This window comes from Eurosta solidaginis, chromosome 1 (genome assembly GCF_040869045.1).
Source record: "Eurosta solidaginis isolate ZX-2024a chromosome 1, ASM4086904v1, whole genome shotgun sequence".
NCBI classification, from domain to species: domain Eukaryota; kingdom Metazoa; phylum Arthropoda; class Insecta; order Diptera; family Tephritidae; genus Eurosta; species Eurosta solidaginis.
The window spans coordinates 197,062,066-197,087,742 of record NC_090319.1 but is presented as its reverse complement, the minus strand read 5'-3'; the positions used below and the strand labels follow the sequence as shown (position 1 = coordinate 197,087,742).

Here is a 25,677-nt window from a genome sequence, read left to right as displayed (position 1 = left end):
AATAATTTTTTTTAATTAAAAAAATGTTTTTGAGGCACTTTGAAAATTAGATATATTAAAATTTAATATTTGAAAAATATAAAACGAAATAAGCCAGATTATTTGGTTGGGTCTAAAAATTTGGCAGGTCATTGCAAAATAATTTTTTTTAGATTGAAAAAATGTTTTGAGGCATTTTGAAAATTAAATATTGTAACGAATTTAGGGAAATTGCGTTCACGTTCGAATCACTAAACTGTTGAATATATCACTTCAATATTCTATATTGCAAATGGTCTTTATTAAACAACTATGGGAGTAGTACAATTGTACTTCACAATTAAACTTCACTTCGCCACTGATAGGGTGTTTAAATCAAACTGATTAGTTATTACTCAGCTTGCGCTGCTTTTATACTCTCTGTAGCCCCGTACATCCATTTCTCCTAACTATAGTAATTTCATGAACAGTTGTAGCTTATGCTTGGTTACAGTCATATAAGTACATGTATATCTGTAGTTTATGTTTGTCTTATAGCCATATGCGTGTGCATGGATGAGTACTACTTCGGTTGATGACTACATGTGTGTGCGTGAGTAATCTCTTCATCGCCTTCTATATACGTGTGTTAATGATGATTAATGTGTTCATGTAGCTTGCTTTGATGTTTTTGTAGTTGTGCATTTACTTAATAACCTCTTAGTGATGTTAAAATTCGTCACAATATGTTAGAATTTAATATTTGAAAAATATAAAAAGAAATAAGCCAGATTATTTGGTTGGGTCTAAAACTTTGCCAGCCCATTGCAAAATAATTTTTTTTTTTTTGGACTGGAAAAAACATTTTTGAGGCACTTTGAAAATTAAATTTGCTAAAATTTAATATTTGAAAAATGTAAAAAGAAATAAGCCAGATTATTAGGTTGGGTCTAAAACTTTGCCAGGTCATTGCAAAATAATTTTTTTTTTAATTGAAAAAATGTTTTTAAGGCACTTTGAAAATTAGATATGTTAAAATTTAATATTTGAAAAATATAAAAAGAAATAAGCCAGATTATTTGGGTGGGCCTAAAACTTTACCAGGTAATTGCAAAATAACTTTTTTTAAGCAACGCTTTAAAGACTAAAATGCGAAAACAAAATAAATTAAGAAATAGCGACCACTCAAACAAAGAGTGTGCATAAATAAATGAAGTCCCGTAATTGTAAACAAAAATTGTATAAATACAATAATAAATAAAGCGGCGAAAACACAACATTCAGAAAAATTGATCACAGCAGTGTAGTGTTGTTGTTGGGAGAGCTCAAGAGTGGTTTTGTGCTTTAGTATTAGGTTGCGGTAGGCGTGGGCACAGAGTTCAGTGTCTGCCTTGAAATGTATACGTTTATTATTAGGGGTGTCCACTATGTGTAGCATTTCTAATGTGAAGCGTTTATCATAATTTTTCTCCTCTTCTAAAATGGTGACGTTCTCAAAATCTTTACAATGTGATGTTAATGCCGTTTTATTTAAAAAAAAAAATATTCCTTAATTTTATGTTTGATTTGTGAGCGAATATCCTAGTCGTGAGTTTAGATTTTGTAGTACCCACATATACTTTCTCGCATATGTGGGACCCGTCGCCAATACAAGGAATCCGATACACTACGTCAGATTTTTCCTCTTTCGCTATGGGATCTTTCAGTTTGTTGAATACTTTTTTATCCTCTCCGAGAATTTTTGCAGTTTGATTTTCCCTATTATTATCTTTATCACGCCTAGAGTAAAATTTATAAGTTTATAGATTAATGTCGTGGGGAAGTCATTATTTTCCAGGGTATCCTTAATGATATTGATGTTTTTGTCGTGGTACAATGTGTCGCTGATGGAGAGAACACGCCTCACAAAATTTTTGGCAGTGTTAATTTTTACATTTCTAGCATGCTGCGAGTAGAAGTTAAACAATCTTCCAGATGTGGGTTTTTTGTACCAGTATATTGTTAATCGGTTATCTCTCTTCATTATTAAGGTATCCACAAAAGGTATTTTTCCGTCCTTTTCTATTTGGATCGTAAACTTAATGGATTTATGATACCCGTTGAGTAGATTTAATAATTTGTCTGTGTTCTCTGTTTTTACTATGGCGAATAAATCGTCCACATATTTAATTAACAATCTAGGTTTGTTGGCCGATTCCATTTCAAAACGTGTTAAACGATCCTCCATCACAATATCGGCTACGACTGGTTATGCTGGAGAACCCATGGGCATTCCTGATCGTTGCTCATATATTTTATCTCTGTATTTAAAGTAACGATTCTCTTTAATACAAAACTTATTACAGTTAAGAACTGTTCCTTTGTTATGGACGTGTTCTCCTTTATCTTGTCATATTTTGATCCTATGATTTCAAGCGCCAAATCTACAGGTATACTAGGGAATAAAGACACAACGTCGAACGACACTAAACTCTCGTCATCACACACATACGTATTGTGTATTTCATTTTTAAATTCAATTGCGTCTTTGATGTTATATTTAGATGATAGGGTTATTTTGTTAAGAATTTGTACACAACATATTTACATAAATTGTAGGACGGGGAATTAGCGGACGAAAAAATAGGCCGGAGTGCAGTTCCTGTTTTGTGAATCTTCGTCAGACAATAAATACGGGGTGGATTGGACGTTTAACAATTGAGACGATATTTCTCTTTCAAGTGAACGACCTTGTTATTATATAATTTATCCACTATTTATCCACACGTTTTCGTCAACTCGCGAGACTCTCAGAGTCAAAAAAATTCCTGGAGGAATGTAGGAGAAACGGCGTTATTCCCAGCTTCATAACAAATGCAACCAAAACCATAAGTTACATTATAAACAACAACATCAATAGTCACAAACTACCAACAAAACTAGCTAATATCGTGAGTAAGTACATAGAGAGAATAAGGTTCAAACTTCTAAATCTTGTCATCACAATAAAACACGAGATTCTACGGCGAAATGGAAAAGATGTAAATATGTTAAAAACTAAAATAACAAATTCCCTAACAACACATGATGCCACGATATTCTTTGAAGGTGAGGAGTTGTTGATAAATAAGCTAAAGACCGACGTAAAAGACCCAAGTTAACAAGTACGAACAGTTAAAGCAGAAACAACAACAAAGTTTGAACATTAGGGCGGTGCCAGGTTACATTTGTAACACGACAGACACACAAATACCAACATGGTCCAATATACGCGATGCCCACCGAGGTTAAAGAGTTTCCTTTATTTAAGTTGATGGCAGATGGCGAGAACCATATACAAACAATTAAAGAAAAAGAAAAACAAGAGACTGAAAGGAATAATTTGACAACACTCTTGCAAAACCACATTAACAAGACAAAAATTTCTGTAAGGGATAGATTTGCGCTATAAACATTGCGCTCCACAAAACAATTCTTAAAAAACAACGAACAACTTTTGGTTCTCAATGCAGACAAGGGAAACGTCGCTGTATTAATGGACAAAACGGAATATAACAAAAAGATGCAAACAATATTAAACGACATTTCCACGTACAAAGTGCTAAAACGAGACCCCGCAAATCAGTTTCAAGGAAAACACAACGAAATATTGGATAACTTATATAATAACAAGGTCATTGACTTGAAAGAAAAGTGTCGTCTCAATTGTAAAACGTCCAATCCACCCCGTATTTATGGTCTGCCGAAGATTCACAAAACAGGAACTTCACTCCGGCCTATCTGTTCGTCCGTTAATTCCCCGTCCTACAATTTATGTAAATATGTTGTACAAATTCTTAAAAAACTAACCCTATCACCTAAATATAACTTCAAAGACGCAATTGAATTTAAAAAAAAAATACACAATAGGGGGACTCATGAAAGCTTATAAACTTATAAGGTGTAAAATTATATCCATTTACACACACTGTTATATGAACGCACCTAGTAATATTCTTGATAAACTTGATTGTTTATCAGATGTATTATTGCCAAACAAAATTTTTTTGATTGTTTACCAATTAAAAAATGCCAAGATTAAGTGAAAAATCAAAACTAAAAAGTCTTTACTAAGATATTCTTGTAAATGACTTGCTGATGTTGGAGATTTCTGATGAACATGCCTGCTGTAATGTCTGCAAGGTTGCATTCCTTTGAGTTTACCGCGTTTACGCAATGAAATGTGCGCGTAAATTTATACAAATTGTGTAAATGATTTTTCATACAAAATTTGACAGCTCGTTTACGCACTAGATAAATTTATACGTTTACACACTTTATAAGGCATTTATAAGGTTATATGAGTCCCCCTAATATGTATGTGTATGATGACGAGAGTTTAGTGTCGTTCGACGTTGTGTCTTTATTCCCTAGTATACCAGTAGATTTGGCGCTTGAAATCATAGGATCAAAATGGGACAAGATAAAGGAGAACACGTCCATGACAAGGGAACTGTTCTTAACTGTAACTAAGTTTTGTATTAAATAGAATCGTTACTTTAAATACAGAGATCAAATATATGAGCAACGATCAGGAATGCCCATGGGTTCTCCAGCATCACCAGTCATAGCCGATATTGTGATGGAGGATCTTTTAACACGTTTTGAAATGGAACCGGCCAACAAACCTAGATTGTTAACTAAATATGTGGACGATTTATTAGCCACAGTAAAAACAGAGGACACAGACAAATTGTTAAATCTACTCAACGGGTATAATAAATCCATTAAGTTTACGATCGAAATAGAAAAGGACGGAAAAATACCTTTTTTGTATACCCTAATAATTAAGAGAGATAACCGATTAACAATAGACTGGTACAAAAAACCCACAACATCTGGAAGATTGATTAACTTCTACTCGCAGCATGCTAGAAATGTAAAAATTAATACGGCCAAAAATTTTGTGAGGCGTGTTCTCTCCATCAGCGACACATTGTACCACAACAAAAACACCAACATCATTAAGGATACCCTGGAAAATAATGACTTCCCCACAAAATTTATCTATAAACTCATATACGAATTTTACTCTAGGCGTGATAAAGATAATAATAGGGAAAATCAAACTGCAAAAATTTATAAATCGGTTGCTTATGTCCTCTCTGTTGCTCTCGGAGAGGATCAAAAATTCCAAAATGTATGACAAGGAAACGGTGCAGCTAGCTTTTACCTACAGCAACCCATTAAAAAAGGATTCAGCAAACTGAAAGATCCCATAGCGAAAGAGGAAAAATCTGACGTAGTGTATCGGATTCCTTGTATTGGCAACGGGTCCCACATATGCGAGAAAGTATATGTGGGTACTACAAAATCTAAACTCAAGACAAGGATATCCACTTACAAATCAAACATAAAATTAAGGAATAATTTTTATGATACTAAAACGGCATTAACAGCACATTGTAAAGACACAGGCCACACTACCCAGATTTTGAGAACGTCACCATTTTAGAAGAGGAGAAAAATTATAATAAACGCTTCACGTTAGAAATGCTACACATAGCGGACACCCCTAATAATAAGCGTATGAATTTTAAGGCAGACACTGAACACTGTGCCTACGCCTACCGCAACCTAATACTAAAGCACAAAAGTCATCCTTGAGCCCTCCCAACAACAACACTACACCGCTGTGATCAATTTTTCTGTATGCGTTTTTTCGCCGCTTAATGTATTATTGTTTTTATAAAACTTTTGTTTACAATTACGGGACTTCATTTATTTATGCACACGATTTGTTTGAGTCGTCGCTATTTCGCCGCTTAATGTATTATTGTTTTTATAAAACTTTTGTTTACAATTACGGGACTTCATTTATTTATGCACACGATTTTTGAGTCGTCGCTATTTCTTAATTTATTTTATTTTCGCATTTTAGTCTTTAAAGCATTGCTTAAAACGTAAGTTGTGCTGATGATTTATGTTAAATATATTTATATTTTTTATGTGTTGTTTAAATGTGAAAATTACTTATGTAAAAAATGTTAATATTTGATAAATTTATTAGTGTTTTGTATAGTTTCTTGCAGTCCTGATGATGACCTTAGACTAAGGTCGAAATATCGATTAAATTAAATAATTAAACACAAAAATCACGTGTTTTATTTATAAAAATAGGCCTTAAGCTCAAAGAAAATTAAAACTGATATATATTTTGACCGGCCAATAATTAACTCAATTATGATTAAACGGCGAGCACACCGAGAAGTAAACGGCACAGCAAACGTTTACAAAAACATCAACAATGGTTACAACATCAAAACCAAACGAAGCATCAAACAATACCAACGCACTACCCATCAACTCGCGAGACTCAGAGTCAACAAAATTCCTGGAGGGATGTAGGAGAAACGGCGTTATTCCCAGCTTCATAAAAAATGCAACCAAAACCATAAGTATAAACAACAACATCAATAGTCACAAACTACCAACAAAACTAGCTAATACCGTGAGTAAATACATAGACGGAATCAGGTTTAAACTTCTAAATCTTCTCATCACAATAAAACACGACATTCTACGGCGAAATGGGAAAGAGGTAAATATGTTAAAAACAAAAATAACAAATTCCCTAACAACACATGATGCCACGATATTCTTTGAAGGTGAGGAGTTGTTGATAAATAAGCTAAAGACCGACGTGAAAAAAACACAAGTTAATAAGTACGAACAGTAAAGCAGAAACAACAACAAAGTTTGAACATTAAGGTGGTGCCAGGTTACATTTGTAACACGACAGACACACAAATACGAACAAATATTATGTGGCTCCTATCCCATGGTCCAAAATACGCGATGTCCACCGAGGTTAAAGAATTTCCTTTATTTAAGTTGATAGCAGAAGGCGAGAACCATATACAAACAATTAAAGAAAAAGAAAAACAAGAGATTGAAAGGAATAATTTGACAACACTCTTGCAGAACAACATTAACAATTTCTGTAAGGGATAGATTTACGCTATAAACATTGCGCTCCACAAAACAATTCTTAAAAAACAACGAACAACAAATTTTTTGTTCTCATTGCAGACAAGGGAAACGTCGCTGTATTAATGGACAAAACGGAATATGACAAAACGATGCAAACAATATTAAATGACATTTCCACGTACAAAGTGCTAAAACGAGACCCCACAAATAAACTTCAAGCAAAAAACAACGCAATAGTGGATAAATTATATAATAACAAAGTCATTGACTTGAAAGGAAATTATCGTCTCAATTGTAAAACGTCCAATTCACCCCGTATTTATGGTCTGCCGAAGATTCACAAAACAGGAACTTCACTCCGGCCTATCTGTTCGTCCGTTAATTCCCCGTCCTACAATTTATGTAAATATGTTGTACAAATTCTTAACAAACTAACCCTATCATCTATATATACAATACGTACAAATACAATACGTATGTGTATGATGACGAGAGTTTAGTGTCGTTCGACGTTGTGTCTTTATTCCCTAGTATACCAGTAGATTTGGCGCTTGAAATCATAGGATCAAAATGGGACAAGATAAAGGAGAACACGTCCATGACAAAGGAACTGTTCTTAACTGTAATTAAGTTTTGTATTAAAGAGAATCGTTACTTTAAATGCAGAGATAAAATATATGAGCAACGATCAGGAATGCCCATGGGTTCTCCAGCATCACCAGTCATAGCCGATATTGTGATGGAGGATCTTTTAACACGTTTTGAAATGGAATCGGCCAACAAACCTAGATTGTTAACTAAATATGTGGACGATTTATTCGCCATAGTAAAAACAGAGGACACAGACAAATTGTTAAATCTAGTCAACGGGTATCATAAATCCGATCGAAATAGAAAAGGACGGAAGAATACCTTTTTTGGATACCCTAATAATTAAGAGAGATAACCGATTAACAATAGACTGGTGCAAAAAACCCACAACATCTGGAAAATTGAATAACTTCTACTCGCAGCATGCTAGACATGTAAAAATTAACACTGCCAAAAATTTTTTGAGGTGTGTTCTCTCCATCAGCGACACATTGTACCACAACAAAAACATCAATATCATTAAGGATACCCTGGAAAATAATCAGCCCTATTCTGCATTTCGACTTGGATTGGAATTTTTTCGATTTGGCAATTTTGGTATTCTGTGTTCCAATCTCTTTCGATCCAACTACGAATCGTTCGATTTTTTGTATTCTGCATTTCGATCGTAGTTCCGTTTTTCTAAGTTGCAAATTAGTTGGCGGAAAAATATTTTCTTTTTATTTTTTTATTAATTTATAACAGAATTTTAACAAAAATGTAAGTAAAACTTGTTAAGAAACGTAGAAGGCTTGATGATGATTGTTTTTTATATGTTTCCAGGTCAAAAACAACATGTCGATGTCGAAGTCCTTGGACGTATTTGCTCCGCAAAAGTATCTAACACATACTTGATGTGTATGATGACGAGAGTTTAGTGTCGTTCGACGTTGTGTCTTTATTCCCTAGTATACCAGTAGATTTGGCGCTTGAAATCATAGGATCAAAATGGGACAAGATAAAGGAGAACACGTCCATGACAAGGGAACTGTTCTTAACTGTAATTAAGTTTTGTATTAAAGAGAATCGTTACTTTAAATACAGAGATCAAATATATGAGCAACGATCAGGAATGCCCATGGGTTCTCCAGCATCACCAGTCATAGCCGATATTGTGATGGAGGATCTTTTAACACGTTTTGAAATGGAACCGGCCAACAAACCTAGATTGTTAACTAAATATGTGGACGATTTATTAGCCATAGTAAAAACAGAGGACACAGACAAATTGTTAAATCTACTCAACGGGTATAATAAATCCATTAAGTTTACGATCGAAATATAAAAGGACGGAAAAATACCTTTTTTGTATACCCTAATAATTAAGAGAGATAACCGATTAACAATAGACTGGTACAAAAAACCCACAACATCTGGAAGATTGATTAACTTCTACTCGCAGCATGCTAGAAATGTAAAAATTAATACGGCCAAAAATTTTGTGAGGCGTGTTCTCTCCACGAACTTAATCTATAAACTTATATACGAGTTTTACTCTAGGCGTGATAATGATAATAATAGGGAAAATCAAACTGCAAAAATTAATAAATCGGTTACTTATGTCCCGGGGCTCTCGTAGAGGATCAAAATATCCAAAATGTATGACAAGATAACGGTACAGCTAGCCTTTACCTACAGCAACCCATTAAAAAAGTATTCAGCAAACTGAAATATCCCATAGCGAAAGAGGAAAAATCTGACGTAGTGTATCGGATTCCTTGTATTGGTTTAAGAAAACGGCAAGATGTAATAGCTGATTTGAAAATTACAATATCAAAAGAAATTCAAAATACATCCAATCATTTATCAATACATTTTCTAAATTTATAAACCCATTTGATACCAGTATCGACCAACAACAGCTTTTTAATATTTCTAGTGGAAAGCCGCTTGTGAATCAGTGCAAGAATATTTATTAAACATTGAAGAAAAAGGTGAAAAATTACGTGAACAGTTTATTTTGGAATGTAATGAATCAGCTGATAGGTTTGAGAAATCTATAAAAAAATGAAAATTGTCAATTTTTCCACAGTAGCTGTTAAACAAGTTTTAAAAAGTGGTAATAATTTGATAATTTTAATTGAGCTTTTGGCCAGATTATTGAAGAAAACTTATTTTTTTTTAGTAGTATTCAAAATATATTTATTTGTTCGATATTTCGACTTCAACCTGAAGTCACCATCAAGAATCTACGAAAAGAAAGCAATTAACATTTTTAAACATACATTTCCGTAGCAAAAATACGACTTACACATATGGATGTGTATGATCGACTAAACGAAAATTATGACAAGATAATTTTAGTAGAAACATAAGAGCGAAAAATATAAATAAAGATAAATCAAAAAACTCCCGCGAATATAAACAATTTCATGTACCGCAAGTGTAAACAAAAATCATATGTATACAATAAAAAATATATCAACAGATTTAAAATTCATTTTTATATCAAAGGGGGGGTGTTCAAAATGTGTAAGGTTTCCAAAATGAAGCGCTCATTATAATGTTTTTCATGTTGCAGAATGGTTACGTTTTCAAAATCTGGATAATGTCCCGTGTCTTTGCAGTGCGCAGCCAATGCCGTCTTGTTTTCTGGATTATTATTTCTAAGTTTAATATTCGATTTGTGGGCGGAAAGCCTCATCTTTAGTTTAAGTTTAGTTGTCCCTACGTATACTTGTTCGCATACGTGGGACCCGTCGCCGTTGCATGGAATTTTGTACACCACATTGGATTTCTCATGATTTGGTATTTTGTCCTTTAAATTACTATAAATTTCGTAGAGTGTTGTTGTAAGTAATATATATAATATATATTTCTATTTATCATATAAATTTGAACCCTTGATTCTTTCAGACACTCCTGGGATATAAATAAATAAAAATAAATGTAAGGCGCGATAACCTCCGAAGAGATCTAAGGCCGAGCTTCTCTTCCAATTTGCGTCGTGCTCCTCTTGATTTTCCCTACAAATTGGCCGGACGGGACCTACATGTTTTATGCCGACTCCGAACGGCATCTGCAAAGCAGATGAGTTTTCACTGAGAGCTTTTCATGGCAGAAATACACCCGGAGTGCTTGCCAAACACTGTCGAGGGGCGACCCCGCTTAGAAAAATTTTCTTCTAATTCAAAACGTAGCGATAATTAGAAAAACCCTGGAACAAAATTCTTTTCCCATGTCCTTATAAACAAACTGATCCATAAACATCACACAGCGAACGCCAATAACAATACAACCCAGAAAGGTGATAAAATTTATAAATCAATAACATATAACCCAGGAGTATCTGAAAGAATCAAGGGTTCAAATTTATATGATAAAGAGAAATATATATTATATATATTACTTACAACAAAACTCTACGACCAATTTATAGTAATTTAAAGCACAAAATACCAAATCATGAGAAATCCAATGTGGTGTACAAAATTCCATGCCATGGCAACGGGTCCCACGTATGCGAACAAGTATATGTAGGGACAACTAAACTTAAGCTAAAGAGGAGGCTTTCCGACCACAAATCGAATATTAAATTTAGAAATAATAATCCAGAAAACAAGACAGCATTGGCTGCGCACTGCAAAGACACGGACACTATCCAGATTTTGAAAACGTAACCATTCTGGAACATGAAAAACATTATAATAAGCGCTTCATTTTGGAAACCTTACACATTTTGAACACCCCCCATTGATATAAGAATGAATTTTAAATCAGATGTAGAACACTGTGCACAAACCCACAGAAATTTGGTCTTAAAACAACAACATCACGCTGCTGTCACTTAAGCACACTCACTAAACTTAAGTTCGAACAATAACTCTAGCAATGCTGAGAGCATAACATACATTAAATACGTACATACATACATACATATATATTTTTAACTTTTGTTGATATATTTTTTATTGTATACATATGATTTTTGTTTACACTTGTGGTACATGAAATTGTTTATATTCGCGGGAGCTTTTTGATTTATCTTTATTTATATTTTTCGCTCTTTTGTTTCTACTAAAATTATTTTGTCATAATTTTCGTTTAGTCGATCATACATATCCATATGTGTAAGTTTGCTACAGAAATGGATGTTTAAAAATGTTAATTGTTTTCTTTTCGTAGATTCTTGATGGTGACTTCAGGTTGAAGTCGAAATATCGAACAAATAAATATATTTTGAATACTACTAAAAAAAAGAAGTTTTATTCAATAAGCTGGCCTAAAGCTCAATTAAAATTATCAAATTATATTAAATAAGGAAATAATACTTACTTACTTACTTAATTGGCGCTTAACCGTCTAAACGGTTATGGCCATTGTTTACTATATAGTTTGGCAGCTCAATTCGAGGTTATGTTGCGAATAGAGTGGAAGGCACTCGCAGGCCGTGAAAATAGGCACTCGAATGGAGTGGAATGAAGAACAGTAGGAAGCCCAGAGTTGCATTGGATCAATCATTGCATCGATATTAAAGATACATTTAGAAAAAATAATTAAATACTTGAGTATAAGCAAACATTTTCTTTCAATTACTGCAATTAAGGTGTCCTAGATGCTATATATTCCAAAATTATAACATTTTATGTCTGTTTAAAAATTTAACTTCAATTTCCCTAAGATTTCCGTAATATGGCTATTAGTGATGTTTGTGTGTGTGCAAATTTTGAGCGATCAGCTGTTAGATGCGCTACTTAGTAAAGTTTACAATGGTTATGGCCGTTCAACAAGGCGCGCCAGTCGCTCCTTCGCTCCGCCAACCGGCGCCAATTGGCCACACCAAGGGAGTTTAAATCGTTTTCCACCTGGTCCTTCCAACGGAGTGGGGGCCGCCCTCTACCTCTAATTTCTCATAAACGGTCAAAATTCAAAAATATCAAAAGCAAGCTTTGTTGTTCATTATAAAAAAGAAATAGGTGATTTTAAAATGTGTGCACACATTCAAGCCGTGTGTTTCAAATTAAGGGTAGTTTTCCATTCAGTTTGTTAAGTCCGTTTCATGCGAATGGTTGCGTTCAAAGTTCGTAATAATATGGGGCCGAAAAATAAGGTACTTTCTATTAAAGAAAAAATGGAAATTATTAATGTTTTCGAAAAAGATAAATTATCAGTACGTGAAAATGCAAAAAGGTAAAGATAGTGAGCCCAAAAATGTCTTTTGCTTTGAAAGGTTTAGCATTGGCAAAACAAAAGCTGCTGAAATCAATAAAAATAAAGAAAAAATTCGTTCTAAATGATAGTCTGGAGTTAATGTTCATCAAAAGCGAAGTTTTCTTAAAGAAGGCGGCTCTTAAATAGACAATATGTGTTTTAATTGGTTCGCTAAGACTAGAAGTCAAAACATTCCGATTTCTGGTCCCATTTTGAAAGAAAGGGCAATGGAAATTGCAGGCAAACAGGGTGTGCCCAATTTTAATGCTTCAGATGGATGGTTAAACAAATGGCGAATAAGGAATAATGTTGCTTTCAAATGCGTATCTGGTTAAGCTGCTGATGTAAACCAGGATGGTGTCGAACAGTTTAGGACAAAACTCCCATCTCTTTTGGCCGGTTACAAGCCTCAAGACATTTACAACGCAGACGAAAGTGGGCTTTTCTTTCGTGCCTTACCTGACAAAACCCTCGCTCTTAAATCCAAAAATGCGTGGGAAACTATCAAAGGAAAGACTCAAAATTTTGTTCTGTGCTAATATGGCTGGAGATAAGGAGATGCTTTTGGTTATAGGTAAAGCAGCCCGTCCTCGATCTTTTAAACATGTTCAATCGCAAAATTGCCAGTGGATTGAAAGTCTAATAAAAAAGCATGGATGACTCGAGAAGTAATGAGTAATGGCTGCAGCAGTTCAATCGAAGAATGAAAGCCCAGAATCCAAAAGTTATCTTGTTTTCAGATAGTGCAGATTCTCATCCAAAGGAACTAAACTTAACCAACATAAAAATTATTTTCTCGCCGCCAAATACAATGGCAGTTAGCCAACCCCTTGATCAAGGTATAATCCAAAATTTTAAAAGTTTGTATAGAAGCATAGTTTTAAAACACTTGCTATCTAAAATAGACAATACAAGTTCAGCCTCAGAGCTCTAAAGATCGATGAATGTACTAGAAGCTGTGTATTTCATCAAAGCATCTTGGGATAAAGTGGAAGCCACAACCGTCCGAAATTGCTTCCACAAAGCAGGATTTTTGGAAACTTATGAGGATCTTCCTGATTTTGATCCCGAAGGTGACATTTCACTGGCAATCTATACTAGGCTTCAGGAAGGACTAGATTTGGCAAATGATTTGGAAGGTTTTCTCCAAATGGATCAAGATGTTTTCACTGAGGGCAACAATATAGAAATTCAGTTTGACCAACAAGATGATACAGTGGACATAAGTTATTCAGAAGATGAATTTTCAGAAGAAATAAGTGGGCCTATAACATCATATGATGAGGCTTTAAAACTTGTTGCGCGCTTGAAACAATTTACAAAAAATGACTATGTAGCTTTTCAGCATATTAAAAATATCGAGAGTCACTTTGAAAATGAACATTTTAAATTAAAGCAATCAATGTTTAGGCAATCAAGCATTACCTAATTTTTTCAATCAAACTAGTATTGAAAGGTAAAGACTTGTACCATGTCGAAATATGTATATGTATTTATATGTAATACTAAAGTATGCAAATATTTTTTACTTCCAAAAATTTCTTAAATAAACTATGTAAAATACAATTTATACGTGTGGTATATATTTTGTGACTTCATCCCTTATAAGCGGACATTTCCTATAGCAGGACAAAAACACTGCGACGGTGAGTGTCCGGTTATACGGAATTTCATTGTATATGTGCGTGGGGTATAAGTTGCATTTAACAGGCGCGTGCAGTTGGCAACGCGGACTGTCAAATGCAACTGCAGCCCACATCGCACAAATAGAAGAAAAGGTAAATAAATGAAAGAAAAACCGAGGGTCGGTCAATATATTTTTGGCAGCTATACACTTCGGACGTCGTTGGAAAAATAGAAAAATAAAAAGTGTTTTTAAAAGTGAAAATAATGTTTTTGCTCTTTTTATATGAATGTGTGGCGCCGAACATCTTGATTAATAAAAAAGCAACCGTATGGAGGCGGCGCCCTCCACGACGTAGCAGCAGTGAAGAAGGTAAATAAAAATAAATAAATGTAAGGCGCGATAACCTCCGAAGAGATCTAAGGCCGAGCGTCTCTTCCAATTTGCGTCGTGCTCCTATTGATTTTCCTACAAATTGGCCGGACGGGACCTACATGTTTTATGCCGACTCCGAACGGCATCTGCAAGGCAGATCAGTTTTCACTGAGAGCTTTTCATGGCAGAAATACATCCGGAGCGCTTGCCAAACACTGCCGAGGGGCGACCCCGTTTAGAAAAATTTTCTTCTAATTGAAAAACCTTATTACTAAAATTATGATGTCGCTTTGCCCGGGGTGCGAACCCAGGGCATACGGCGTGATAGGCGGAACACGCTACCATCACACCATGGTGGCGAAGGTAACCTTAAACATAAAATCAAATAAGGTAACAAGGCGGCACTCTTTATACAAGCACGTTTAAACTCGACATGGTGATTGTGAAGGTTTTTGGTGGTGGTACAGGAGGACAGAGTGTTCTAACGGCGGTGAGTGAGTGTGGTTTAAAAAAATAATTTTATAAAAATTCTAGTAAAGACTTAGTTCGCACTAAATAAAAAGTTATTCCTTTTCAACAAAAAATTTAATAAAATAATAAAATTTTTCTAACTAAAAACAATTAAAAAAACTAATAATACTATGCAAAGATAATAAAAATTTTACAAACTAAAAATAATTTTCTACAAAAACTCTAATAACACTATGCAGAGATAGTAAAAACTTTTCTAATTAAATACAATTTTGTATGACAATACAACTTCATGATAAAATACGGAAATAACAAAATTTTACAAAATACAATTTCTACAAATTAATGTAATAAAATGCGGAAATAACAAAAATTTACAAAATACTCTTTTCTAATAAGAAGCGGAGGTAATCGATTTTTTTAATACTACATTACATAATAGACTAAATAAAAATTGCCCAAAAACTAAAAACTAGGGAGATAATAAAAATAACTAAATTCGACTTTCTACAAAATTTTAAATTAATAAATACAGAGATAATACAAATTATTTAACTAATATACATATCGGCATTAAAAAATCCACGCCACTCAAATAACGGCATTCAAAACCACACGCCACTCAGATAACGGAATCATAAACTGTACTACCGCCAGCAGCAGCGAACACCATCAGCAGCGAAAGCCAGCGGCAGCGAACATCATAGGTAATTTTTCCGAAGGCAAAATAAATGACAGAGTTATACAGCCTTAAAAAGTCAGCTATGTTGAAGCGGACAGCATAGCAAAAGGTATGGTGAATTCCTCTTACAGCCGTCCTACAATTTCCACAAAGTTTTAGAACTCTACAATGCACCATCTTATATTTAAAGAGTCTTTGGTTGAAGTGTTGAGAATTAACGTTATGTCGAAGATGAGTCTTTAGTGGTACTTCTGTTAGTGGCGTCATTGCGCCAAGGTATCACGAAACAGTGTGTTAACTTCAGTGAAACCAGCCCCCAAATTCCGCAGAAAAGTGTGCAGCATTTAGTACCATGTAGTCATAAGCGATAACAGCCTAACTTCTATCACTTAGGTGGTATTTGCTATAGACCTCGTGGGCCTAAATATTGCATGCTTTTCTGCGCACTTGATTTTGGGCAAAACGAAGTTTGCCGGCGTCAGGTAGTCTAATATATATTGTGACGAACATTAGTGACACTAAGTGTTACTCACATCACTAGTTTGATGCTAAGCAAATGAAGCGACAACAGCAATAAAGCAAGCAGTCACTTGTATCTACATAAACCAATCAATCATTATGTCTACACATATTTACGTACGAGCAGCGGAGAGTAACGCACAAACACATGCATATATCTGAGGTACTCCCAAAAATATGCAATTATTTGTGCAAGTATCACTCACAAATACACGCGCATGGGCTATGAGAGAAGCTATAAAATCGTGCATCTGTAGTTATAGCTGAGAAATTTATAGCTGATAACTAACTAGTAAATTCTAGAAACATGTATTTATATGTATTTTTTCGTCCTTGTGACTGAATCCCGCCAGAACGGCTGCACGTAAGTTGATGAAATTTGGGATACAGACAATAGTCTACTGGCGAAATTTTTTTCGAACATGGAAAGGATACAAAGTGAGCAGTGACACCCTCCGTCCTCCGCACCCCCCCCCCCCCCCCCCCCCCTCCTACCACTTACCCGCTCTGGTGCAAAATCTATAAATTGTTATAACTCAATATAAATGTTCTGCTAAATCAATCATTTTTTGTATCTGGCTCATACAGATCGAGATCTAAACAATTTTGGAAAAACAATCGGTGGTGCGCTCCATCTCCCCCCTCAATTGTTTTCATTAGCTTTACCTGTATGTTTGTTTTTAACTCTTCATTCTCTTCAACGCGCCTGCTGCCTTATTTATTAACATTATTATTAATTACCTTCACCTTATTTGTAGTCCCATCAGGGTCATATCGAGACCCTTCCGGGATCATTTCTGGATGGTTTTCGGTATCCGTCCGGGATCCCGTCGGGGTCATTTCGGGACTATTTCGGGATCATTTTGGGATTCTTCCGGGATCATTTCTGTTTAGTTCTCGGGATCCGTCCGGGATCCCGTCGGGGTTATTTTGGGAGTTTTTCGGGACTATTCCGGGATCATTTCGGGATCATTTCGGGACTATTTCGGTATCATTTGGGGACTCTTCCGGCATCATTTCTGGATGGGTTTCGGGATCCGTCCGGCATTCCGTTGGGGTAATTTGGAGAATATTCATGGACTATACGGGCCTTTTTCGGTATCTTTTTGGAACCCTTCTGAGATCATTTCTGGTAGATTTGGGGATCCGTCGGGCATCCCGTCGGGATAATTTCGGGAATTTTTCTGGACTATGTCAGGGTCATTGAGGGACTTTTTCGCGTTCATTTGGGGTCCTTATATTTCGCGACCCCCTTCCGGGAGCATTTCTGAATCCCGTCAGGGTTATTTCGGGACTATTCCGGGATAATTTGGGGACCCTTCCGGCATAATTTCTGGATAGTTTTCGGGATCCGTCCGGGATCCCGTCGGGGTTATTTCGGTACTTTTTCGGGATCCCGTCAGGGTTATTTCGGAATCATTTGAGGACTCTTCCGGGATTATTTCGGGATGATTTGGGGATTCTTTCAGGATCATTTCTGGATGGTATTTTTTTAATTCGAAAAAACTGTATTGTACTATTCACGTAAGCGTGCCTTTCAGGTTATCAGTCATTTAGTTATTTTTTTACTTTATTACAAAAATAAAATACATTGACAAAAATGATTTTCAAACAGATATCTTGATAAGCAGGACGGGGCCGCGGGTAAAGGCTAGTATCTTATATATATTATAAATGGGAAAGTTTGGATGTTTGTTCAGACCTATGTCTTTGTGCCTCAATCACGCAAGAACGGCTGGACAGATTTGGATGAAGTTTGGCACACATAGCCAATAGTCTAGAAGGATCTACTAGCTATATTTTTTTTAAAAGGGGAGGTCCCCGCCCCCTACGAAAAGATAAAATTTAATTATTGTATGTTTTCGTCTTTGTGACTGAATCACGCCAGAACGGCTACACGGATTTTGATGAAATTTGGGACACAGACAATAGGCTACTGGCGAAATTTTTTTCGAACACGGAAAGGGGGCGGGGGTCCCAAGACCCTTCGAATAATTACATTTTGATCTTTTTACACATTACAACTTTACGTCTACTAACCTTCATCAATATTACAAACTCAATGGGTCAAATAAGTCAAGGGCTTAAAAAGAAAAGTGAGCTATGACACCCTCCATGTCGGGGTTATTTTGGGACATTTTCGGGATCATTTCGGGACTATTTCGCGATCATCTGGGGACCCTGCCGGCATCATTTCTGGATGGATTTCGGTATCCGTCCAGGATCCCGTCAGGGTAATTTCGGAACTATTTCGGGATCATTTTGGGGCCCTTCCGGGATCATTTCTGTATAGTTTTCGGGATCCCGTTGGGGTTATTTTGGGACATTTTCGGGACCATTCCAGCATCATTTCTGGATGGGTTTCGAGATCCGTCCGGCATCCCGTTAGGGTATATTCGGGATCATTTGCGTACCTTGGAGAGATAAATTCTTGATGGTTTCTGGGATCATTTCGGGACTTTTTCGGCACCATTTGGGGTCCCTTCCGGCATCATTTCTGGATGGGTTTCGGGATCCGTCCGGGATCCCGTCGGGCTTATTTCGGGACTTTTTCGGGATCATTTGGGGACCCTTCCGGCATCATTTCTGGATGGGTTTCGGGATCCGTCCGGCATCCCGTCGGGATCATTTCGGGACTTTTACGGTATCATTTGGGGTCCCTTCCGGCATCACTTCTGAATTGTTTTCGGGATCCGCTAGGGAGCCCGTCGGGGTCATTTCGGGACTATTTCGGGATCATTTGGGGTACCTTCCGGCATCATTTCGTCGGGGTCATTTCGGGACTTTTTCTCGACTAATACGGGATCATTTCGGGACCCTTTCGGCATCATTTCTGGATGGTTTTCGGAATCCGTCCGGGATCACATCAGGGTAATTTCGGGACTATTAGGGGATCATTTGGGGACCTTTCCGGCATCATTTCTGGATAGTTTTCGGGATCCTTCCGGGATACCGTCGGGGTCATTTCGGGACTATTCCGGGATCACTTGGGATACCTTTCGGCATCATTTCTAGATGGTTTTCGGGATCTATCCGGAATCCCGTCGGGGTCATTTCGGGACTATTAGGGGATTATTTGAGAACCTTTCCGGCATCATTTCTGAATTGTTTTCGGGATTCGTCCGGGATCCCGTCAGAGTAATTTCTGGACTTTTTCGGGATTATTTGGGGACCCTTTAGGGGCATGTCATGACTTTTTCTGTATTATTTCGAGATCATTTGGGGACCCTTCCGGCATCATTTCTGTATGGTTTTCGTGTTCCGTCGTGGATCCCCTCGGGGTCATTTCGGAACTTTTTCTGGACTATGTCGGGATAATTTAAGAACCCTTCCCTGATATTTTTTGGATGTTTTTTGAGATCCGTTTTTAGGGGACTATTCCGGGAACTTTTGAAGACCCTTGCGGGGCATTTCTGGATGGTTTTCGGGATCCGTCCGCGATAGTGTCTGGGTCATTTCGTGGCTTTTTCTGGATAATCTCGGGATCATTTGGGGATCCTATCAGGTTATCAGCTCATTTTTTTTACTCAATTACAAAAATAAAATGCATTAGACAGAAACATTTTTTTAAACAGATAACTTGATAAAGGCAACTTTTGGCACCCTTCCGGGATCATTTCTGATCCGTGCGAGATCCCAGCGGGGTCATTTCCGGACTATTTCGGGATCATTTTGGGACCCTTCCGGAATCATTTCTGTATGGTTTTCGCGATCCGTCGTGGATCCCTTCGGGGTCATTTCGGAACTTTTCCTGGACTATAATTTAGGAACCCTGGATAATTTAGGAACCCTTCCCGGATATTTTCTGGGTGTTTTTTGAGATCCGTTTTTTTGGGACTATTCGGGGAACTTTTGGAGACCCTTGCAGGGCATTACTGGATTGTTTTCGGGATCCGTCCGCGATAGTGTCGGGGTCATTTCGTGGCTTTTTCTGGATAATTTCGGGATCATTTGGGGATCCTATCACGTTATCAGCTCATTTAGTTCTTTTTTTTTACTCAATTACAAAAATAAAATGCACTAGACAGACAAATTTTTTTAAACAGATAAGTTGATAAGCAGGCTAACGTGAATAGCCCATATATTTAATTTTCTCCGAGCGAACAGGGCCGCGGGTAAAGGCTAGTAGGATCTACTAGCTATATTGTTTTGAAAAGGGGGGAAGTCCCCGCCCCCTAGGAACAGTTATAATTTAATTATGCTATTTTTTCGTCTTTGTGACTGAATCACACCGGAACGGCTTCACGGATTTTGATGAAATTTAGGACACAGATAGACAATAGTCTACTGGCGAAATTTTTTCGAAAATGGAAAGAGCGCCGCGAGTCCCACGACCCTTCGAACAATTACTTTTCAATAATTTTTACACATTATAAATTTACGTTTACTGACCTTCACCAATATTACAAACTCAATAGGTCAAATAAGTCGAGGGCTTACAAAGTGAGCAGTGACACCCTCCATCTCTTGCCCCCCTCCCCCTCTCTCCCTCTGGTGCAAAATCTATAAATTGTTATAACTCAATATAAATGTTCTCCTAAATCAATAATTTTTTTATCTGGCTCATACAGATCGAGATCTAAACAATTTTGGAAAAACGATCGGCGGTGCTCTCCTGCTGCCTTATTAACACGGTTTTATAATTAGCTTTACTTAATTTGTAATCCCGTTAGGGTCATATCGAGACCCTTCTGGGATCATTTCTAGATGGTTTTCGGTATACGTCCGGGATCCTGTCTGGGTCATTTCCGGACTTTTTCGGGATCTTTTTGGGATCCTTTTGGGTTCATTTCTGTAAATTTTTCGGTATCCCTCCGGGATCCCGTCGGGATTATTTTGGGACTTTTTCGAGACCATTCCGGGATCATTTCGGGACTATTTCGGTATCATTTGAAGACCCTTCCGGCATCATTTCTGGATGGGTTTCGGGATCCGTCCGGGATCCCGTCGGGGTCATATCGGGAATTTTTCGGGACTATATCGGTATCTTTTTGGGACCCTTCTGGGATCATTTCTGGGTAGTTTTGGATATCCTTCCGGCATCCCGTCGGGGTAATTTCGGGACTTTCTCGACTATGTAAGGGCAATTTCGGGACTTTTACGGGATCATTTCTGGATAGTTTTCGGGATCCGTCCGGGATCCCGTCGGGGTTATTTCGGGACTTTTTCGGGAGTGTTCCGGTGTAATTTGGGGATCCTTCCTGGGACTATTTCGGTATCATTTGACGACCCTTCCGGCATCATTTCTGGATGATTTTCGGGATCCGTCTAGGTACCCGTCGGGGTAATTTCGGGACTATTTCGGGATCATTCTGGGACCCTTACGGAATAATTTCTGGATAGTTTTCGGGATCCGTCCGGGTAATTTCGGGACTTTTTCGGGATAATTTGGGGACCCTTCTGGGATCCTTTCTGGACGGTTTACGGAATACCGTCAGGTTTATTTCGTGACTTTTTCTGGATTATTTCGGGATCATTTGGAGAGTTTGCCAGCATCAGTTCGGGATCAATCTGGATCCCGTCAGGGTTATTTCGGGATCATTGGGGGCACTTTAAAGATGATATCTGGATGATTTCTGAGATTTGTCCGGGATTATTTCGAGATAATTTGAGGATCGTTTCGGGATCATTTCTGCAATATTTCAAGATCACTTGGGGGCCCTTCTGAGATCATTTCAGCATCCGTCCGGGATCCCGTCAGAGTCATTTCGGAGCTATTCCGGGATCATTTGGGGATCCTTCCTGTATCATTTCTGGATGGTTTTCGGGATCGCGTCAGGGTTATTTCGGGACTATTCAGAGATAACTTGGGGACCCTTCCGCCATCATTCCTGGATAGCTTTCGGGATCCGTCCGGGATCCCGTGAGGGTTATTTCGGGATCATTTGGGGACTCTTCCGGTATAATTTCTGGACGATTATCGGGATCCATGCCGGTACCCGTCATGTTCATTTCGCGACTTTTTCGGGACTATTGCGGGATCATTTTGGGACCATTCCGGCATTATTTCTGGATAGTTTTCGGGATCCGTCCGGGATCCCGTCGGGGTTATTTCGGGATTTTCGGGAGTATTCAGGGTCATTTAGGTATCCTTCAGGGATCCATTCTGGACGGTTTACGGAATCCCGTCGGGGTCATTACGTGACTTTTTCTGAACTATTTCAAGATCATTTGGGGACCCTTATGAGATCATTTCAGGGATCCCGTCAGGGCTATTTCGGCACTTTTTCGGGATCATTTGAGGTTCTTCCGGCATCATTTCTGGATGGGTTTCGGGATCCCGTTCGGGTAATTTCGGAACGTTTTCTGGACTATGTCAGGGTCATTTCTGGATGGTTTTCGCGATCCGTCCGGCATCCCGTCGGGATTATTTCGGTATCATTTTGGTTGGGACCCTTCCGGGATAATTTCTGAAGGATTTTCGGGTTCGGGAGTTTTTCGGGACTATTCCGGGATCATTTGAAGATCCTTCCGGTATCATTTCTGGATGACTTTCGGGGTCGTTTGGGGATCCTTCCGGGATCATTTCTGGATGGTTTTGGGGATCCCGTTCGGGTAATTTCAGGACTTTTTCGATTTTGGGGTCCTTCCGGCATCATTTTTGGATGATTTTCGTGATCCGTCCGGAATACCGTGAAGGCAGTTTAGGGACTTTTCGCGATCATTTCTGGATAGTTTTCGGGATCCATCTGGAATCCCGCCGGGGTTATTTCGGGACTATTTGGGGAACCTTCCGGCATAATTTCTGTATAGTTTTCGGGGATCAGTCCGGGATCCCGCGAGGGTTCCGGGAAAAATTCTGGATGGTTTTCGGGATCCCGTCGGGGTTGCTTCGGGATCATTTGGGAACTCTTCCGCTTTAATTTCTGGATGATTTTCGGGATCCGTCCGGGTACCCGTCAGGGTCATTTCGGGATCATTTTGTGACCCTCACGGGATCATTTCTGAATAATTTTCGGGATCCGTCCGTTATCCCGTCGGGGTTATTTCGGGAGTATTCCGGGGTCATTTGGGGATCCTTCCGGGATAATTTCTGGATGATTTTCGGGATCCGTACAGGATCCCGTCCAGGTCATTTCGGGTCTATTTCGGGATCATTTGGGGCCATTTCGGCATCATTTCTGGATGGTTTTCGGAATTCGTCCGGCATCCCGTCGTGGTCATTTCGGGACTTTGTCGGGACTGTTTCGGGATCATTTGGAACTTCATTCGCTCCAACGCGTATCATTTGGAGACCCTTCCGGCATCATTTCTGGATGGGCTTCGGGATCCGTCCGGGATGCCGTCGGGGTCATATCTTCGGAATCTTTTTGAGACCCTTCCGGGATCATTTCTGGGTAGTTTTGGGGGATCCTTCCGGCATCCCGTCGGGGTAATTTCGGGACTTTCTCGACTATGTAAGGGCCATTTCGGGACTTTTACGGGATCATTATCCTATAGTTTTCGGGATCCATCCGGGATACCGTCGGGGTTATTTCGGGACTTTTTCGGGAGTGTTCCGGGGTTATTTGGGGATCCTTCCTGGATTATTTCTGGATGATTTTCGGGATCCGTCCACGTACCCGTCAGGGTAATTTCGCTGTATTAGCGGTATTAGCTTTGGGGATCCGTCCGGGATCTCCGTCATTAGTCATTTCGGGACTTTTTCGGGACTATTGCGGGATCATTTTGGGACCATTCCGGCATTATTTCTGGATAGTTTTCGGGATCCGTCAGGTTATTTCGGGATCATTTTGTGACCCTCACGGGATCATTTATCAATAATTTTCGGGAACCGTCCGGTTTCCCGTCAGGGTCATTTCGGCACATTTTTGGGACTATTCCAGTTTCATTTGGGGATCCCTCCAGTATCATTTCTGGATGGCTTTCGAGATCAGTCCAGGATCCGGTCAGGGTAATTTCGGGACCATTTTGGTATTATTTGCGGACCCTTCCGACATCATTTCTGAATCCGCCCGGGATGCCATAGGAGTCGTTTCGAGATTTTATTTGTTACTTTTTCGGGATAGTTTTGGGGCCCTTCCGGGATCATTTCTGGATCCCTGCTGGATCCCACCTGGGTTATTTTCGGACTATTTCGGGATCAATTTGGGACCCTTCCGGAATAATTTCTGTATGGTTTTCGCGATCCGTCGTGGATCCCCCCGCAGTCATTTCGGAACTTTTTCTGGAGTGCGTCGGGATAATTTAGGGACCCTTCCTGGATATTTTCTGGATGGTTTTTGAGATCCGTTCGGGAGCCCGTCAGGGTCATTTCGGAACTTGTTCGGGACTATTTCGGGATAATTTCGTACCCTTCAGGGATCATTTCTGTGTGGCTCTCTGAATTAGTCTAGAATTGTGTTGTTGTCATTTCGGGGTTTTTGGGTCTATTCCGGGAACTTTTGGAAACCCTTCCGGGGCATTTCTGAATGGTTTTCGGCATCCGTCCGCGATAGCATCGGGGTAATTTCGTGGCTTTTTCTGGATAATTTCGGGATCATTTGGGGATCCTATCGGGTTTTCAGCTCATTTAGTTCTTTTTTTACTCAATTAAAAAATAAAATGCATTAGACAGAAAAAATTTTTTAAACAGATAACCTGATAAACAGGCTAACGTGAATATTCCATATATTTCATGTTCTCCTTGCGGATAGGGCCGCGGGTAAAGGCTAGTATATTATAAATGGGAAAGTTTGGATGTTTGGATGTCCAGACGTTTGTCAACCAAACAAGATAAGTTTGTCTTTGTACCTCAATCATGCAAGAACGGCTGGACGGATTTGGACGAAATTTGGCACACATTTGGTTTTTGAGATCCGTTCGGGATCCCGTCGGGGTCATATCGGGAATTTTTCGGGACTATTTCGGTATCTTTTTGGGACCCTTCCGGGATCATTTCTGGGTAGTTTTGGGGATCCTTCCGGCATCCCGTCGGGGTAATTTCGGGACTTTCTCGACTATGTAAGGCCAATTTCGGGACTTTTACGGGATCATTTCTGGATAGTTTTTGGGATCCGTCCGGGATCCCGTCGGGGTTATTTCGGGACTTTTTCGGGAGTGTTCCGGTGTCATTTGGGGATCCTTCCTGGGACTATTTCGGTATCATTTGAAGACCCTTCCGGCATCATTTCTGGATGATTTTCGGGATCCGTCTAGGTACCCGTCGGGGTAATTTCGGGACTATTTCGGGATCATTCTGGGACCCTTACGGAATAATTTCTGGATAGTTTTCGGGATCCGTCCGGGTAATTTCGGAACTTTTTCGGGATAATTTGGGGACCCTTCTGGGATCCTTTCTGGACGGTTTACGGAATACCGTCAGGTTTATTTCGTG

General features: G+C 38.4%; 1 protein-coding gene and 1 pseudogene across 6 annotated transcripts in view; one reads left to right on the top strand and one right to left on the bottom strand.

Annotated features, from left to right (window-relative positions):
- The window catches only part of TTLL5 (Tubulin tyrosine ligase-like 5), a 381,821-nt gene that overhangs the window by 55,552 nt on the left and 300,592 nt on the right, over positions 1–25,677 (bottom strand). The window lies entirely within an intron of this gene.
- Positions 12,539–13,264, top strand: LOC137240448 (tigger transposable element-derived protein 6-like; annotated as a pseudogene).